General features: G+C 52.6%; 2 non-coding genes across 2 annotated transcripts; both read left to right on the top strand.

Annotated features, from left to right (window-relative positions):
- Positions 1–328: 328 nt before the first annotated feature.
- Positions 329–401, top strand: trnar-ccu (transfer RNA arginine (anticodon CCU)). Its single transcript has one exon. It is a non-coding gene; the product is annotated as a tRNA-Arg (tRNA).
- Positions 402–15327: 14926 nt separating this feature from the next.
- Positions 15328–15400, top strand: trnar-ccu (transfer RNA arginine (anticodon CCU)). Its single transcript has one exon. It is a non-coding gene; the product is annotated as a tRNA-Arg (tRNA).

Consider the following 15400-nt stretch of genomic DNA (forward strand, 5'->3'; position numbering starts at 1 on the left):
AATCGAGCCCAAGGATCCTGCAGGCTGGGCCGGGGGCCTGGCCTCGGACACTGCCCCATCCGTCTTCAACATCTCTGGACGAAGGAAACGCAGGAAAGTTGATTTTTCACAATGTCCTGGGACTCCACAACATTTTCAGACTCCTAGGATATCGCGATGGAACGGATTGGGCGCTTGTGCTGTGGTGCCGAGCTCTGCAACACCATCGTCCGAGATCACCACCATCTTGGATCCTCACAGTGCATTGAGAGGAGAAAATCCACAAAAACACACAATGAGAGGTCAGGGCGCAGTATTTAAAGTCTGCCATGCTGCGTGGCACTGTGCAGCTCCAGTGGCCTAATGGATAAGGCACTGGCTTCCTAAGCCAGGGGTTGTGGGTTCAAGTCCCATCTGGGGTGTCTGACTCTTCCTTGTCTGTCCTTAATCTGCTTTGCCAACAACTGCTTATCTGCATTCAGTTGATGGGATGGGGTGTTCCCTGTCGCCTTATGCAGCCCTTTTGGGGATCTGCTGAATTCCCTGAAACAGACAGCACAGACACAATGGCTGAAAACCTGCTGAGAATCTCCTGGGGCTGGCATGGTGGCTCAGTGGGTAGCACTGCTGCCTCGCAGCATCGGGGACCTGACTTTGATTCCTCCCTTGGCTTTCTGTTTGTGTCGAGTTTGCACCTTCTCTCCATGGGGTACTGCGGGTGCTTTGCTTTCCTCCCACAGCCCAAAGATGTGCAGGTTCGCTGGATTGGCTTTGGGGAATGCAGGCTGAGAGGATAGTGGTTGGGCCTGGATGGGATGCTCATCAGAGGCTGAGTGTGGACTTGCTGGGGTGAATGGCTTGCCCCCCTCACTCTCGGGTTTTTATGAACAAGTTTGGAGCACATGGTCAGAGCTCTGCTGCAGATCGCAGTCAAGGCTTCGCTAAGGGACTGGCATCCAGGTGTGTGTTCATATCCTTCTTTTCCCTGATCTTCCAGAATGTTCTCTAGCTTTGGCCAAAGGGGTCATCAGCTGGGTTCACACCATCCAATGGAGTCACCTTGCCCGTAGCTAGACAACGGATTGACTCAGACTGACACTTCCAGTCATCGAGTCATAGAGATGTACAGCACACAAACACACCCTCGGTCGAACAGATATCCCGACCCAATCTAGTCCCACCTGCCAGCACCCGGCCCATCTCCCTCCAAACTCTTCCTATACGTATACCCATCCAGATGCCTTTGAAATGATGTAATTGTACCAGCCTCGACCACTTCCTCTGGCAGCTCATTCCACACACACACACCACCTTCTGCCTGAAAATGTTGTCCCTTTGGTCTCTTTTATATCTTTTCCCTCTCACCCTAAACCTAAGCCCTCTAGTTCTGGACTCCCACGCCCCAGGGAAAAGACCTTGGCTGTTTACCCTATTCATGTTCCTCATGATTTTATAAACCTCTGTATGGTCAGCCCTCAGCCTCCGATGCTTGGATCCTATCCTTAGAGGAAGCGGTATCAGCTTCCACCGCTGTGCCTCTGTGTCCAACCTCATCCGTCCTCTTTTCCAGGTCTCCCAGCTGCTGTTCATGCTTCTGCAGCACGATAGAGATCGGGGCCAGCTTCTCCTCTATCTGCTTAACCAAGATCGCGCGAGATTTGGCCAGGGCCTGGTAGGCAATCGAGCCCAAGGATCCTGCAGGCTGGGCCGGGGGCCTGGCCTCGGACACTGCCCCATCCGTCTTCAACATCTCTGGACGAAGGAAACGCAGGAAAGTTGATTTTTCACAATGTCCTGGGACTCCACAACATTTTCAGACTCCTAGGATATCGCGATGGAACGGATTGGGCGCTTGTGCTGTGGTGCCGAGCTCTGCAACACCATCGTCCGAGATCACCACCATCTTGGATCCTCACAGTGCATTGAGAGGAGAAAATCCACAAAAACACACAATGAGAGGTCAGGGCGCAGTATTTAAAGTCTGCCATGCTGCGTGGAACTGTGCAGCTCCAGTGGCCTAATGGATAAGGCACTGGCTTCCTAAGCCAGGGGTTCTGGGTTCAAGTCCCATCTGGGGTGTCTGACTCTTCCTTGTCTGTCCTTAATCTGCTTTGCCAACAACTGCTTATCTGCATTCCGTTGATGGGATGGGGTGTTCCCTGTCGCCTTATGCAGCCCTTTTGGGGATCTGCAGGATCAAAGCTGAATTCCCTGAAACAGACAGCACAGACACAATGGCTGAAAACCTGCTGAGAATCTCCTGGGGCTGGCATGGTGGCTCAGTGGGTAGCACTGCTGCCTCGCAGCATCGGGGACCTGACTTTGATTCCTCCCTTGGCTTTCTGTTTGTGTCGAGTTTGCACCTTCTCTCCATGGGCTACTGCGGGTGCTTTGCTTTCCTCCCACAGCCCAAAGATGTGCAGGTTCGCTGGATTGGCTTTGGGGAATGCAGGCTGAGAGGATAGTGGTTGGGCCTGGATGGGATGCTCATCAGAGGCTGAGTGTGGACTTGCTGGGGTGAATGGCTTGCCCCCCTCACTCTCGGGTTTTATGAACAAGTTTGGAGCACATGGTCAGAGCTCTGCTGCAGATCGCAGTCAAGGCTTCGCTAAGGGACTGGCATCCAGGTGTGTGTTCATATCCTTCTTTTCCCTGATCTTCCAGAATGTTCTCTAGCTTTGGCCAAAGGGGTCATCAGCTGGGTTCACACCATCCAATGGAGTCACCTTGCCCGTAGCTAGACAACGGATTGACTCAGACTGACACTTCCAGTCATCGAGTCATAGAGATGTACAGCACACAAACACACCCTCGGTCGAACAGATATCCCGACCCAATCTAGTCCCACCTGCCAGCACCCGGCCCATCTCCCTCCAAACACTTCCTATACGTATACCCATCCAGATGCCTTTGAAATGATGTAATTGTACCAGCCTCGACCACTTCCTCTGGCAGCTCATTCCACACACACACACCACCTTCTGCCTGAAAATGTTGTCCCTTTGGTCTCTTTTATATCTTTTCCCACTCACCCTAAACCTAAGCCCTCTAGTTCTGGACTCCCACACACCAGGGAAAAGACCTTGGCTGTTTACCCTATTCATGTTCCTCATGATTTTATAAACCTCTGTATGGTCAGCCCTCAGCCTCCGATGCTTGGATCCTATCCTTAGAGGAAGCGGTATCAGCTTCCACCGCTGTGCCTCTGTGTCCAACCTCATCCGTCCTCTTTTCCAGGTCTCCCAGCTGCTGTTCATGCTTCTGCAGCACGATAGAGATCGGGGCCAGCTTCTCCTCTATCTGCTTAACCAAGATCGCGCGAGATTTGGCCAGGGCCTGGTAGGCAATCGAGCCCAAGGATCCTGCAGGCTGGGCCGGGGGCCTGGCCTCGGACACTGCCCCATCCGTCTTCAACATCTCTGGACGAAGGAAACGCAGGAAAGTTGATTTTTCACAATGTCCTGGGACTCCACAACATTTTCAGACTCCTAGGATATCGCGATGGAACGGATTGGGCGCTTGTGCTGTGGTGCCGAGCTCTGCAACACCATCGTCCGAGATCACCACCATCTTGGATCCTCACAGTGCATTGAGAGGAGAAAATCCACAAAAACACACAATGAGAGGTCAGGGCGCAGTATTTAAAGTCTGCCATGCTGCGTGGAACTGTGCAGCTCCAGTGGCCTAATGGATAAGGCACTGGCTTCCTAAGCCAGGGGTTCTGGGTTCAAGTCCCATCTGGGGTGTCTGACTCTTCCTTGTCTGTCCTTAATCTGCTTCGCCAACAACTGCTTATCTGCATTCAGTTGATGGGATGGGGTGTTCCCTGTCGCCTTATGCAGCCCTTTTGGGGATCTGCAGGATCAAAGCTGAATTCCCTGAAACAGACAGCACAGACACAATGGCTGAAAACCTGCTGAGAATCTCCTGGGGCTGGCATGGTGGCTCAGTGGGTAGCACTGCTGCCTCGCAGCATCGGGGACCTGACTTTGATTCCTCCCTTGGCTTTCTGTTTGTGTCGAGTTTGCACCTTCTCTCCATGGGCTACTGCGGGTGCTTTGCTTTCCTCCCACAGCCCAAAGATGTGCAGGTTCGCTGGATTGGCTTTGGGGAATGCAGGCTGAGAGGATAGTGGTTGGGCCTGGATGGGATGCTCATCAGAGGCTGAGTGTGGACTTGCTGGGGTGAATGGCTTGCCCCCCTCACTCTCGGGTTTTTATGAACAAGTTTGGAGCACATGGTCAGAGCTCTGCTGCAGATCGCAGTCAAGGCTTCGCTAAGGGACTGGCATCCAGGTGTGTGTTCATATCCTTCTTTTCCCTGATCTTCCAGAATGTTCTCTAGCTTTGGCCAAAGGGGTCATCAGCTGGGTTCACACCATCCAATGGAGTCACCTTGCCCGTAGCTAGACAACGGATTGACTCAGACTGACACTTCCAGTCATCGAGTCATAGAGATGTACAGCACACAAACACACCCTCGGTCGAACAGATATCCCGACCCAATCTAGTCCCACCTGCCAGCACCCGGCCCATCTCCCTCCAAACTCTTCCTATACGTATACCCATCCAGATGCCTTTGAAATGATGTAATTGTACCAGCCTCGACCACTTCCTCTGGCAGCTCATTCCACACACACACACCACCTTCTGCCTGAAAATGTTGTCCCTTTGGTCTCTTTTATATCTTTTCCCTCTCACCCTAAACCTAAGCCCTCTAGTTCTGGACTCCCACGCCCCAGGGAAAAGACCTTGGCTGTTTACCCTATTCATGTTCCTCATGATTTTATAAACCTCTGTATGGTCAGCCCTCAGCCTCCGATGCTTGGATCCTATCCTTAGAGGAAGCGGTATCAGCTTCCACCGCTGTGCCTCTGTGTCCAACCTCATCCGTCCTCTTTTCCAGGTCTCCCAGCTGCTGTTCATGCTTCTGCAGCACGATAGAGATCGGGGCCAGCTTCTCCTCTATCTGCTTAACCAAGATCGCGCGAGATTTGGCCAGGGCCTGGTAGGCAATCGAGCCCAAGGATCCTGCAGGCTGGGCCGGGGGCCTGGCCTCGGACACTGCCCCATCCGTCTTCAACATCTCTGGACGAAGGAAACGCAGGAAAGTTGATTTTTCACAATGTCCTGGGACTCCACAACATTTTCAGACTCCTAGGATATCGCGATGGAACGGATTGGGCGCTTGTGCTGTGGTGCCGAGCTCTGCAACACCATCGTCCGAGATCACCACCATCTTGGATCCTCACAGTGCATTGAGAGGAGAAAATCCACAAAAACACACAATGAGAGGTCAGGGCGCAGTATTTAAAGTCTGCCATGCTGTGTGGAACTGTGCAGCTCCAGTGGCCTAATGGATAAGGCACTGGCTTCCTAAGCCGGGGGTTCTGGGTTCAAGTCCCATCTGGGGTGTCTGACTCTTCCTTGTCTGTCCTTAATCTGCTTTGCCAACAACTGCTTATCTGCATTCAGTTGATGGGATGGGGTGTTCCCTGTCGCCTTATGCAGCCCTTTTGGGGATCTGCAGGATCAAAGCTGAATTCCCTGAAACAGACAGCACAGACACAATGGCTGAAAACCTGCTGAGAATCTCCTGGGGCTGGCATGGTGGCTCAGTGGGTAGCACTGCTGCCTCGCAGCATCGGGGACCTGACTTTGATTCCTCCCTTGGCTTTCTGTTTGTGTCGAGTTTGCACCTTCTTTCCATGGGCTACTGCGGGTGCTTTGCTTTCCTCCCACAGCCCAAAGATGTGCAGGTTCGCTGGATTGGCTTTGGGGAATGCAGGCTGAGAGGATAGTGGTTGGGCCTGGATGGGATGCTCATCAGAGGCTGAGTGTGGACTTGCTGGGGTGAATGGCTTGCCCCCCTCACTCTCGGGTTTTATGAACAAGTTTGGAGCACATGGTCAGAGCTCTGCTGCAGATCGCAGTCAAGGCTTCGCTAAGGGACTGGCATCCAGGTGTGTGTTCATATCCTTCTTTTCCCTGATCTTCCAGAATGTTCTCTAGCTTTGGCCAAAGGGGTCATCAGCTGGGTTCACACCATCCAATGGAGTCACCTTGCCCGTAGCTAGACAACGGATTGACTCAGACTGACACTTCCAGTCATCGAGTCATAGAGATGTACAGCACACAAACACACCCTCGGTCGAACAGATATCCCGACCCAATCTAGTCCCACCTGCCAGCACCCGGCCCATCTCCCTCCAAACACTTCCTATACGTATACCCATCCAGATGCCTTTGAAATGATGTAATTGTACCAGCCTCGACCACTTCCTCTGGCAGCTCATTCCACACACACACACCACCTTCTGCCTGAAAATGTTGTCCCTTTGGTCTCTTTTATATCTTTTCCCACTCACCCTAAACCTAAGCCCTCTAGTTCTGGACTCCCACACACCAGGGAAAAGACCTTGGCTGTTTACCCTATTCATGTTCCTCATGATTTTATAAACCTCTGTATGGTCAGCCCTCAGCCTCCGATGCTTGGATCCTATCCTTAGAGGAAGCGGTATCAGCTTCCACCGCTGTGCCTCTGTGTCCAACCTCATCCGTCCTCTTTTCCAGGTCTCCCAGCTGCTGTTCATGCTTCTGCAGCACGATAGAGATCGGGGCCAGCTTCTCCTCTATCTGCTTAACCAAGATCGCGCGAGATTTGGCCAGGGCCTGGTAGGCAATCGAGCCCAAGGATCCTGCAGGCTGGGCCGGGGGCCTGGCCTCGGACACTGCCCCATCCGTCTTCAACATCTCTGGACGAAGGAAACGCAGGAAAGTTGATTTTTCACAATGTCCTGGGACTCCACAACATTTTCAGACTCCTAGGATATCGCGATGGAACGGATTGGGCGCTTGTGCTGTGGTGCCGAGCTCTGCAACACCATCGTCCGAGATCACCACCATCTTGGATCCTCACAGTGCATTGAGAGGAGAAAATCCACAAAAACACACAATGAGAGGTCAGGGCGCAGTATTTAAAGTCTGCCATGCTGCGTGGAACTGTGCAGCTCCAGTGGCCTAATGGATAAGGCACTGGCTTCCTAAGCCGGGGGTTTTGGGTTCAAGTCCCATCTGGGGTGTCTGACTCTTCCTTGTCTGCTCTTAATCTGCTTCGCCAACAACTGCTTATCTGCATTCAGTTGATGGGATGGGGTGTTCCCTGTCGCCTTATGCAGCCCTTTTGGGGATCTGCAGGATCAAAGCTGAATTCCCTGAAACAGACAGCACAGACACAATGGCTGAAAACCTGCTGAGAATCTCCTGGGGCTGGCATGGTGGCTCAGTGGGTAGCACTGCTGCCTCGCAGCATCGGGGACCTGACTTTGATTCCTCCCTTGGCTTTCTGTTTGTGTCGAGTTTGCACCTTCTCTCCATGGGCTACTGCGGGTGCTTTGCTTTCCTCCCACAGCCCAAAGATGTGCAGGTTCGCTGGATTGGCTTTGGGGAATGCAGGCTGAGAGGATAGTGGTTGGGCCTGGATGGGATGCTCATCAGAGGCTGAGTGTGGACTTGCTGGGGTGAATGGCTTGCCCCCCTCACTCTCGGGTTTTTATGAACAAGTTTGGAGCACATGGTCAGAGCTCTGCTGCAGATCGCAGTCAAGGCTTCGCTAAGGGACTGGCATCCAGGTGTGTGTTCATATCCTTCTTTTCCCTGATCTTCCAGAATGTTCTCTAGCTTTGGCCAAAGGGGTCATCAGCTGGGTTCACACCATCCAATGGAGTCACCTTGCCCGTAGCTAGACAACGGATTGACTCAGACTGACACTTCCAGTCATCGAGTCATAGAGATGTACAGCACACAAACACACCCTCGGTCGAACAGATATCCCGACCCAATCTAGTCCCACCTGCCAGCACCCGGCCCATCTCCCTCCAAACTCTTCCTATACGTATACCCATCCAGATGCCTTTGAAATGATGTAATTGTACCAGCCTCGACCACTTCCTCTGGCAGCTCATTCCACACACACACACCACCTTCTGCCTGAAAATGTTGTCCCTTTGGTCTCTTTTATATCTTTTCCCTCTCACCCTAAACCTAAGCCCTCTAGTTCTGGACTCCCACGCCCCAGGGAAAAGACCTTGGCTGTTTACCCTATTCATGTTCCTCATGATTTTATAAACCTCTGTATGGTCAGCCCTCAGCCTCCGATGCTTGGATCCTATCCTTAGAGGAAGCGGTATCAGCTTCCACCGCTGTGCCTCTGTGTCCAACCTCATCCGTCCTCTTTTCCAGGTCTCCCAGCTGCTGTTCATGCTTCTGCAGCACGATAGAGATCGGGGCCAGCTTCTCCTCTATCTGCTTAACCAAGATCGCGCGAGATTTGGCCAGGGCCTGGTAGGCAATCGAGCCCAAGGATCCTGCAGGCTGGGCCGGGGGCCTGGCCTCGGACACTGCCCCATCCGTCTTCAACATCTCTGGACGAAGGAAACGCAGGAAAGTTGATTTTTCACAATGTCCTGGGACTCCACAACATTTTCAGACTCCTAGGATATCGCGATGGAACGGATTGGGCGCTTGTGCTGTGGTGCCGAGCTCTGCAACACCATCGTCCGAGATCACCACCATCTTGGATCCTCACAGTGCATTGAGAGGAGAAAATCCACAAAAACACACAATGAGAGGTCAGGGCGCAGTATTTAAAGTCTGCCATGCTGTGTGGAACTGTGCAGCTCCAGTGGCCTAATGGATAAGGCACTGGCTTCCTAAGCCGGGGGTTCTGGGTTCAAGACCCATCTGGGGTGTCTGACTCTTCCTTGTCTGTCCTTAATCTGCTTTGCCAACAACTGCTTATCTGCTTTCAGTTGATGGGATGGGGTGTTCCCTGTCGCCTTATGCAGCCCTTTTGGGGATCTGCAGGATCAAAGCTGAATTCCCTGAAACAGACAGCACAGACACAATGGCTGAAAACCTGCTGAGAATCTCCTGGGGCTGGCATGGTGGCTCAGTGGGTAGCACTGCTGCCTCGCAGCATCGGGGACCTGACTTTGATTCCTCCCTTGGCTTTCTGTTTGTGTCGAGTTTGCACCTTCTTTCCATGGGCTACTGCGGGTGCTTTGCTTTCCTCCCACAGCCCAAAGATGTGCAGGTTCGCTGGATTGGCTTTGGGGAATGCAGGCTGAGAGGATAGTGGTTGGGCCTGGATGGGATGCTCATCAGAGGCTGAGTGTGGACTTGCTGGGGTGAATGGCTTGCCCCCCTCACTCTCGGGTTTTTATGAACAAGTTTGGAGCACATGGTCAGAGCTCTGCTGCAGATCGCAGTCAAGGCTTCGCTAAGGGACTGGCATCCAGGTGTGTGTTCATATCCTTCTTTTCCCTGATCTTCCAGAATGTTCTCTAGCTTTGGCCAAAGGGGTCATCAGCTGGGTTCACACCATCCAATGGAGTCACCTTGCCCGTAGCTAGACAACGGATTGACTCAGACTGACACTTCCAGTCATCGAGTCATAGAGATGTACAGCACACAAACACACCCTCGGTCGAACAGATATCCCGACCCAATCTAGTCCCACCTGCCAGCACCCGGCCCATCTCCCTCCAAACACTTCCTATACGTATACCCATCCAGATGCCTTTGAAATGATGTAATTGTACCAGCCTCGACCACTTCCTCTGGCAGCTCATTCCACACACACACACCACCTTCTGCCTGAAAATGTTGTCCCTTTGGTCTCTTTTATATCTTTTCCCACTCACCCTAAACCTAAGCCCTCTAGTTCTGGACTCCCACACACCAGGGAAAAGACCTTGGCTGTTTACCCTATTCATGTTCCTCATGATTTTATAAACCTCTGTATGGTCAGCCCTCAGCCTCCGATGCTTGGATCCTATCCTTAGAGGAAGCGGTATCAGCTTCCACCGCTGTGCCTCTGTGTCCAACCTCATCCGTCCTCTTTTCCAGGTCTCCCAGCTGCTGTTCATGCTTCTGCAGCACGATAGAGATCGGGGCCAGCTTCTCCTCTATCTGCTTAACCAAGATCGCGCGAGATTTGGCCAGGGCCTGGTAGGCAATCGAGCCCAAGGATCCTGCAGGCTGGGCCGGGGGCCTGGCCTCGGACACTGCCCCATCCGTCTTCAACATCTCTGGACGAAGGAAACGCAGGAAAGTTGATTTTTCACAATGTCCTGGGACTCCACAACATTTTCAGACTCCTAGGATATCGCGATGGAACGGATTGGGCGCTTGTGCTGTGGTGCCGAGCTCTGCAACACCATCGTCCGAGATCACCACCATCTTGGATCCTCACAGTGCATTGAGAGGAGAAAATCCACAAAAACACACAATGAGAGGTCAGGGCGCAGTATTTAAAGTCTGCCATGCTGTGTGGAACTGTGCAGCTCCTGTGGCCTAATGGATAAGGCACTGGCCTCCTTAGCCAGGGGTTGTGGGTTCAAATCCTATCTGGGGTGTCTGACTCTTCCTTGTCTGTCCTTAATCTGCTTTGCCAACAACTGCTTATCTGCATTCAGTTGATGGGATGGGGTGTTCCCTGTCGCCTTATGCAGCCCTTTTGGGGATCTGCAGGATTAAAGCTGAATTCCCTGAAACAGACAGCACAGACACAATGGCTGAAAACCTGCTGAGAATCTCCTGGGGCTGGCATGGTGGCTCAGTGGGTAGCACTGCTGCCTCGCAGCATCGGGGACCTGACTTTGATTCCTCCCTTGGCTTTCTGTTTGTGTCGAGTTTGCACCTTCTCTCCATGGGCTACTGCGGGTGCTTTGCTTTCCTCCCACAGCCCAAAGATGTGCAGGTTCGCTGGATTGGCTTTGGGGAATGCAGGCTGAGAGGATAGTGGTTGGGCCTGGATGGGATGCTCATCAGAGGCTGAGTGTGGACTTGCTGGGGTGAATGGCTTGCCCCCCTCACTCTCGGGTTTTTATGAACAAGTTTGGAGCACATGGTCAGAGCTCTGCTGCAGATCGCAGTCAAGGCTTCGCTAAGGGACTGGCATCCAGGTGTGTGTTCATATCCTTCTTTTCCCTGATCTTCCAGAATGTTCTCTAGCTTTGGCCAAAGGGGTCATCAGCTGGGTTCACACCATCCAATGGAGTCACCTTGCCCGTAGCTAGACAACGGATTGACTCAGACTGACACTTCCAGTCATCGAGTCATAGAGATGTACAGCACACAAACACACCCTCGGTCGAACAGATATCCCGACCCAATCTAGTCCCACCTGCCAGCACCCGGCCCATCTCCCTCCAAACTCTTCCTATACGTATACCCATCCAGATGCCTTTGAAATGATGTAATTGTACCAGCCTCGACCACTTCCTCTGGCAGCTCATTCCACACACACACACCACCTTCTGCCTGAAAATGTTGTCCCTTTGGTCTCTTTTATATCTTTTCCCTCTCACCCTAAACCTAAGCCCTCTAGTTCTGGACTCCCACGCCCCAGGGAAAAGACCTTGGCTGTTTACCCTATTCATGTTCCTCATGATTTTATAAACCTCTGTATGGTCAGCCCTCAGCCTCCGATGCTTGGATCCTATCCTTAGAGGAAGTGGTATCAGCTTCCACCGCTGTGCCTCTGTGTCCAACCTCATCCGTCCTCTTTTCCAGGTCTCCCAGCTGCTGTTCATGCTTCTGCAGCACGATAGAGATCGGGGCCAGCTTCTCCTCTATCTGCTTAACCAAGATCGCGCGAGATTTGGCCAGGGCCTGGTAGGCAATCGAGCCCAAGGATCCTGCAGGCTGGGCCGGGGGCCTGGCCTCGGACACTGCCCCATCCGTCTTCAACATCTCTGGACGAAGGAAATGCAGGAAAGTTGATTTTTCACAATGTCCTGGGACTCCACAACATTTTCAGACTCCTAGGATATCGCGATGGAACGGATTGGGCGCTTGTGCTGTGGTGCCGAGCTCTGCAACACCATCGTCCGAGATCACCACCATCTTGGATCCTCACAGTGCATTGAGAGGAGAAAATCCACAAAAACACACAATGAGAGGTCAGGGCGCAGTATTTAAAGTCTGCCATGCTGCGTGGAACTGTGCAGCTCCAGAGGCCTAATGGATAAGGCACTGGCTTCCTAAGCCGGGGGTTGTGGGTTCAAATCCTATCTGGGGTGTCTGACTCTTCCTTGTCTGTCCTTAATCTGCTTTGCCGACAACGGCTTATCTGCGTTCAGTTGATGGGATGGGGTGTTCCCTGTCGCCTTATGCAGCCCTTTTGGGGATCTGCAGGATTAAAGCTGAATTCCCTGAAACAGACAGCACAGACACAATGGCTGAAAACCTGCTGAGAATCTCCTGGGGCTGGCATGGTGGCTCAGTGGGTAGCACTGCTGCCTCGCAGCATCGGGGACCTGACTTTGATTCCTCCCTTGGCTTTCTGTTTGTGTCGAGTTTGCACCTTCTCTCCATGGGCTACTGCGGGTGCTTTGCTTTCCTCCCACAGCCCAAAGATGTGCAGGTTCGCTGGATTGGCTTTGGGGAATGCAGGCTGAGAGGATAGTGGTTGGGCCTGGATGGGATGCTCATCAGAGGCTGAGTGTGGACTTGCTGGGGTGAATGGCTTGCCCCCCTCACTCTCGGGTTTTTATGAACAAGTTTGGAGCACATGGTCAGAGCTCTGCTGCAGATCGCAGTCAAGGCTTCGCTAAGGGACTGGCATCCAGGTGTGTGTTCATATCCTTCTTTTCCCTGATCTTCCAGAATGTTCTCTAGCTTTGGCCAAAGGGGTCATCAGCTGGGTTCACACCATCCAATGGAGTCACCTTGCCCGTAGCTAGACAACGGATTGACTCAGACTGACACTTCCAGTCATCGAGTCATAGAGATGTACAGCACACAAACACACCCTCGGTCGAACAGATATCCCGACCCAATCTAGTCCCACCTGCCAGCACCCGGCCCATCTCCCTCCAAACACTTCCTATACGTATACCCATCCAGATGCCTTTGAAATGATGTAATTGTACCAGCCTCGACCACTTCCTCTGGCAGCTCATTCCACACACACACACCACCTTCTGCCTGAAAATGTTGTCCCTTTGGTCTCTTTTATATCTTTTCCCACTCACCCTAAACCTAAGCCCTCTAGTTCTGGACTCCCACACACCAGGGAAAAGACCTTGGCTGTTTACCCTATTCATGTTCCTCATGATTTTATAAACCTCTGTATGGTCAGCCCTCAGCCTCCGATGCTTGGATCCTATCCTTAGAGGAAGCGGTATCAGCTTCCACCGCTGTGCCTCTGTGTCCAACCTCATCCGTCCTCTTTTCCAGGTCTCCCAGCTGCTGTTCATTCTTCTGCAGCACGATAGAGATCGGGGCCAGCTTCTCCTCTATCTGCTTAACCAAGATCGCGCGAGATTTGGCCAGGGCCTGGTAGGCAATCGAGCCCAAGGATCCTGCAGGCTGGGCCGGGGGCCTGGCCTCGGACACTGCCCCATCCGTCTTCAACATCTCTGGACGAAGGAAACGCAGGAAAGTTGATTTTTCACAATGTCCTGGGACTCCACAACATTTTCAGACTCCTAGGATATCGCGATGGAACGGATTGGGCGCTTGTGCTGTGGTGCCGAGCTCTGCAACACCATCGTCCGAGATCACCACCATCTTGGATCCTCACAGTGCATTGAGAGGAGAAAATCCACAAAAACACACAATGAGAGGTCAGGGCGCAGTATTTAAAGTCTGCCATGCTGCGTGGAGCTGTGCACATCCAATGGCCTAATGGATAAGGCACTGGCTTCCTAAGCCGGGGGTTCTGGGTTCAAGACCCAACTGGGGTGTCTGACTCTTCCTTGTCTGTCCTTAATCTGCTTTGCCAACAACTGCTTATCTGCATTCCGTTGATGGGATGGGGTGTTCCCTGTCGCCTTATGCAGCCCTTTTGGGGATCTGCAGGATCAAAGCTGAATTCCCTGAAACAGACAGCACAGACACAATGGCTGAAAACCTGCTGAGAATCTCCTGGGGCTGGCATGGTGGCTCAGTGGGTAGCACTGCTGCCTCGCAGCATCGGGGACCTGACTTTGATTCCTCCCTTGGCTTTCTGTTTGTGTCGAGTTTGCACCTTCTCTCCATGGGCTACTGCGGGTGCTTTGCTTTCCTCCCACAGCCCAAAGATGTGCAGGTTCGCTGGATTGGCTTTGGGGAATGCAGGCTGAGAGGATAGTGGTTGGGCCTGGATGGGATGCTCATCAGAGGCTGAGTGTGGACTTGCTGGGGTGAATGGCTTGCCCCCCTCACTCTCGGGTTTTTATGAACAAGTTTGGAGCACATGGTCAGAGCTCTGCTGCAGATCGCAGTCAAGGCTTCGCTAAGGGACTGGCATCCAGGTGTGTGTTCATATCCTTCTTTTCCCTGATCTTCCAGAATGTTCTCTAGCTTTGGCCAAAGGGGTCATCAGCTGGGTTCACACCATCCAATGGAGTCACCTTGCCCGTAGCTAGACAACGGATTGACTCAGACTGACACTTCCAGTCATCGAGTCATAGAGATGTACAGCACACAAACACACCCTCGGTCGAACAGATATCCCGACCCAATCTAGTCCCACCTGCCAGCACCCGGCCCATCTCCCTCCAAACACTTCCTATACGTATACCCATCCAGATGCCTTTGAAATGATGTAATTGTACCAGCCTCGACCACTTCCTCTGGCAGCTCATTCCACACACACACACCACCTTCTGCCTGAAAATGTTGTCCCTTTGGTCTCTTTTATATCTTTTCCCACTCACCCTAAACCTAAGCCCTCTAGTTCTGGACTCCCACACACCAGGGAAAAGACCTTGGCTGTTTACCGTATTCATGTTCCTCATGATTTTATAAACCTCTGTATGGTCAGCCCTCAGCCTCCGATGCTTGGATCCTATCCTTAGAGGAAGCGGTATCAGCTTCCACCGCTGTGCCTCTGTGTCCAACCTCATCCGTCCTCTTTTCCAGGTCTCCCAGCTGCTGTTCATGCTTCTGCAGCACGATAGAGATCGGGGCCAGCTTCTCCTCTATCTGCTTAACCAAGATCGCGCGAGATTTGGCCAGGGCCTGGTAGGCAATCGAGCCCAAGGATCCTGCAGGCTGGGCCGGGGGCCTGGCCTCGGACACTGCCCCATCCGTCTTCAACATCTCTGGACGAAGGAAACGCAGGAAAGTTGATTTTTCACAATGTCCTGGGACTCCACAACATTTTCAGACTCCTAGGATATCGCGATGGAACGGATTGGGCGCTTGTGCTGTGGTGCCGAGCTCTGCAACACCATCGTCCGAGATCACCACCATCTTGGATCCTCACAGTGCATTGAGAGGAGAAAATCCACAAAAACACACAATGAGAGGTCAGGGCGCAGTATTTAAAGTCTGCCATGCTGTGTGGAACTGTGCGGCTCCAGTGGCCTAATGGATAAGGCACTGGCCTCCTAAGCCAGGGGTTGTGGGTTTAAATCCCACCTGGGGTG

Source organism: Hemiscyllium ocellatum, chromosome 33 (genome assembly GCF_020745735.1).
Source record: "Hemiscyllium ocellatum isolate sHemOce1 chromosome 33, sHemOce1.pat.X.cur, whole genome shotgun sequence".
NCBI classification, from domain to species: Eukaryota; Metazoa; Chordata; class Chondrichthyes; order Orectolobiformes; family Hemiscylliidae; genus Hemiscyllium; species Hemiscyllium ocellatum.